General features: G+C 40.6%; 1 pseudogene; it reads left to right on the top strand.

The window, feature by feature from the left end:
* The first annotated feature begins 4,699 nt into the window (after positions 1–4,699).
* Positions 4,700–4,968, top strand: LOC136148127 (ragulator complex protein LAMTOR5 pseudogene; annotated as a pseudogene).

Raw genomic sequence — 4,968 nt, 5'->3', positions numbered from 1 at the left:
TGATAATACCCTGGATGGGGGTACGTAGTAGCTAGGGCCTTCATCTCTATTAACACTTATTGTTGGAAAGTATAAAGGACCATGGTAGCAAGATGTACATTCGCAAATATTCACTTAGTTCCAGTGCAGTCTTTCCTTCAAGAAACTTTTGGGCCTCAACAAATAGAGAATATCAATTAAGCAGAGAAATATTATTTTAAAAACAGATTATGGATATCATAGCACAATCACTAAAATGAAAAAAATGATAAAAATACTCAATAGCAGAATTGAGCTGGTAGAATAAAGAATCAGTCAGTTTGAAGATTGGTCAGTTGAGATTTTCCAATTTGAGGAAAAGAAAGATAAAGCTTAAGTAAGGATAAACAACTAGACTTGAGATCAACAAGGATATAGAAGAGTTAAAAAGTTCTATAAACCAACCAGCATGCATGCATACATGCTAAGTCACTTCAGTTGTGTCTGACTTTTATGCAACACTATGGACTGTAGCCCTCCCGGTTCATCTGTCAATGGAATTCTCCGGACAAGAATACTGGAGTGGGTTGCCATACATTCCGTCAGGGGGATCTTCCCAAACTAGGGATCAAATCCATGTCTCTTACTGTCCTTCATTGGCAGGTGGGTTCTTCACCACTAGCACCACCTGGGAAGCCCAAACCAACCGGACCAAATATCTATAGAACACTCCACTGAACACAAGAATATATGTTTATTTCAAATGCAGAGAGATGTTGACAGACAAAAATTAGGTCATAAGACATGATCTTAAATTTAAAAGGCTTGAAATTATACAAAATACATCCTTCCACCACAGTGGATGGAATCAGAAATCAGTAACAAAGGAAAATATGATGTGGAAACTAAGCAATATGCTTCTAAACAATGGCTAAAAGAAGAAATCACAAGGAAATTAAGAAATATTTTGAGATCAATAAAAATGAAAATATTACCAAATTTATGAGATAAACTAAACCCTTGTTTAAAGGAAATTTATATTCATAAATGCCTATATTAAAAACAAACCTTATAAAACTTGGAAGAGCAAATTAAATCACAGCAAGCAGGAGGAAGGAAAATAAAAATTAGAGCAGAAAAAAATGAAATAAGAACAATATAGGAAATCGATGAAACTAAAAGTTGATTCTTTGAAGAGATGAATTAAAATTTATGCACATTTAGATAGAGTGAAAAAGAGAAAAAAGACTTAAATGAACAAAATCAGGAATAAAAGAGGGGACATCATCACTGACCTTATAGAAATACAAAGGATTTTAAAGGAATACTATGAACCTTATGTCAATGAACTAAGATAACCTAGATGACATAAGAGTCTTAGACAAAAACTACTGAATCTGCATCAAGAGGAAAGTGAAACTTGAACAGACATTGCAAGTAAAGGGAATGAGCTAATAATCAAAAACTTTTCACAACTGAAAGAAAATGCCCAAAGAGCTTCAACAAAGCAATGAAGTAAACTGAATATTTAAGCATTAATACTAACCACCAACAACAAAACTAAGTATTCATAAACTCTATATGAAGGAGGATACACTTTCCATATATAGAATATCCATATATAAAATGGATATCCATATAGAATATCCATATATAGAATAGTTCAGAGATTACCACCATCTTAACAATATTATGTCTTTCATGAACAAGGGGTGCAACAAAGGCAGTGCTCAGGGCCTGCAGTAAACACAGTAAGTAGTGAAAAGATCTCAGATCAACATTGTTGTTTAGTTGTTAAGTCATGTCCAACTCTTTTGTGACCCCATGGACTGTAGCCTGCCAGGCTTCTCTGCATGGGATTTCCCAGACAAGAGTACCAGAGTGGGTGGCCATTTCTTTCTCCAGGGGATCCTCCTTACCTAGGGATTGAACCCACACTTCCTGGATTGGAAAGCAGATTCTTGACTGCTGAGCCACCCCAAAATGATGCAAATTAAACTTAAAAATACCAGGAGGAAGAAAATATATATGAATGAAAATAATGGAAACAGAGAAAACCCAGAGAATCAACAAAAGTAAAAATTGGTTCTTTGAAAGGATCAACAAAAATTAGAAACCATTAGCTAGACTAACAACCAAAAAAAAGTCCTAAATAACTTAAATCAGGAATGAAACTGGGGTTGTTACTACTAACCTGACAAAAATAAAAATGATTATAAGAGAATGTTAAGAACAATTGTATGCCAGTTAGTTAACAGTTAAGGAGTTAGATATTCTAAATGAAAAGAACAAATTCCTACAAATTGGAGAAAAAAACAACTACCCTCAAGAAAACAAAATCTCAATAGACTTATTACAAGTAAAGAGAGTGAAGCATTAATCAAAACCACCCAACAAAGAAAACTCCAGGACCACCTAAATGTCTTCACTAGTAAATTCTGCCAAAATTTAAAGAATTAACATCAATTCTTTTCAAATTCTATCAAGAAATAGAGGATGAGGGGCAGTTCCTAACTCATTCTATGAGGCCAGAATTACTGATACAAAACTAGATAAAGATATAACAAGAAACGAAAACACAGTTGACCCAAATAACTTGGGTTTGAACTATTGGGGTCTACTTATAGGTGGATTTTTTTTTTCCAATAAATACCACAGTACTGCATGCCCTCAGTTTGGTTAAATCCATGGATACAGAACCACTTTATAGTGGGAGGGTTAACTATGAAGTGATGCTCAGATTTTCAACCTCCCCAGGGGGTGAGTGCCATTAATCCCTACATTGTTCAAGTGTCAACTGTATAGATCAGTATCCTTTATGAGTACAAGTACAAATATCTTCAACCAAATACTAGCAAACTGAATCCAAAAACCCATTCCAAAGATTCTATGACATGACGGGATTTATGCCAGAAAGGCAAGGATTTATGCAAGGAAGGGGAAAGTGGTTCAAAATAAGACAATCACTCATTCAACATTTTACTGGATGGTCTAGTTAATGCAATTAGGCAACAAGAAGAAATAAAATGTATTGGAAAGAAAGAAGTAAAACTGGTGCTGAAAACTAGGAATTCAGGAAATCACCGTAAACTGCAGGCTTCACCTGGCTGTGGCTTGAGGCCGCTAACTTACTTCTTGCTCTCCTTCTCTTGCTCTCCTCTTTGCTTTCTTTTCAAGATAATGCTAGGTGTAATCTGTCTGCTCACAGCATTATGGGTCCCCCCAACAACATTGTGGCTGGCAAGGGAATCCCCAGGACTTGCAGATTCAAATAATGGTGACAGCTAACGCTGTCCTCTGGGACGTGGTGGAAACGTGATTTCTGAACCCAAGCGGTCTCACTCCATTCTTTCACTGTCCCATATGGAACCCTCCACTATTCTTTCCCATTTGACTCATACAACAGGTCTCTTTCCACATTTTATCTCCTAGCTCTTTTAGGGAAGGAGTTTAGGATGTTATTCCTAAACTGCAGCCCCACCACTGTCAAACCCAGTACTGTCTGTCTCAAACAGATTCCATTCTATCTTAGCTGCCAGGCAGACAGGGCAAAGGATTTGGGGTTCTTCTGCTGTCTGGTCTCTCATCTCACTCAATCCTCAGAAATTTACTATGACAATTTCTCTCTCAGCCCTCAAGCCTCAGACCCTGTGGCTGAGTGCCATCTTCCACATTGCTGAGTGCTGCACTTAGTTACTCAATCGTGTCTGACTCTTTATGACCCCATGGACTGTAGCCCGCCAGGCTCCTCTGTCCATGGGGATTCTCCAGGCAAGAATACTGCTAGTGGGTTGCCATGCCCTCCTCCAGGAGATCTTCCCAACCCAGGGATCGAACCCAGGTCACCCACATTGCAGGCAGACTCTTAACCATCTGAGCCACCAGGGAAGCCCATCTTCCATAGTGCCCAGCTCCAGTTTCTCCAAGGGTTCCTCTTTGCATCCACTGGACTCCCTTCACCCCAGGCCTTGGCAGCCTACACACTGCTATGGTTTATCAGGCTGACCACTACCCAGAAGCCTAAATTTCAAACTCTGGATGCTCAGTCATGAGGAATACACCCCAGTGGGCCTGCATGAGAGGGTGCTAAGTCACTCAGTTGTGTCCAATTCTATAGACTCCATGGACCAAAGTCTGCCAGGCTCCTCTGTCCATGGAATTCTCCAGGCAAGAATACTGGAGTGGGTTACCATGCTCTTCTCCAGGGGATCTTCCTGACCTGGGGATTGAACCCATGTCTTTTATATCTTCTGCATTGGCAGGCAGGTTCTTTACCACTAGTGTGGGAAGCCCATACCCCAGCGTGGGAAGATTTATCATAGGACATAAGCTCTAGAGACAAGTGATACTTCCTAAGGTAAGTCCTGACAACTGGTCTGCACTAGTTCAAAAGTCCTCCTCTGGCTCTGCTGGGGGAAGCACCTTCCGCAATGTCAAAAGGAGGGCCAGAGATGTCTGGTCAGAAATCACTGGGAGAGTAGAGGATGCTTGAAACCCCATCGGATTTGAAGGGAATTTGGGGGACCCTCTGATATCCAGGTCACAGCCTCCAGGTAAATGTCTCTGAGACACGGGATTCCATTCTCGGAGCGCTCTCTTGTTCTGAGGTGTGGGTTACTCAGCAGGGGAGGAGCCCCCTCTGAGCCAGAAGAGACACCTCTGCATAAATACCAGTGTGTACTTGAGAATCAGAATTTCTGACCTGACGCCAGTGACGAGGAAAGAGGCAATGCACAGTGGGATGGAGGCTATCTTAGAGCAGCACTTGGAGGACACAGTGAAGAATCCATCCATTGCTGGAGTCCTATGCACAGATTCACAATGGCTCAGTCTGGGCTGCCTCAGAACCCTGTCAGATGAGCATGCTGGGGTGATATCTGTTTTAGCCCGGCAAGCAGCTAAGCTAACCTCAGACCCCACTGATATTCCTGTGGTATGTCTAGAATTAGATGATGGGAACATTAGAAACACGAAGGCATCACACTGGCAGGGCACAAAATGGCCTCTTGA

This window comes from Muntiacus reevesi, chromosome 16 (genome assembly GCF_963930625.1).
Source record: "Muntiacus reevesi chromosome 16, mMunRee1.1, whole genome shotgun sequence".
Lineage (NCBI taxonomy): Eukaryota > Metazoa > Chordata > Mammalia > Artiodactyla > Cervidae > Muntiacus > Muntiacus reevesi.
Note: the sequence above shows the minus strand (reverse complement) of the source record. Positions and strands in the feature narration are given on the sequence as shown.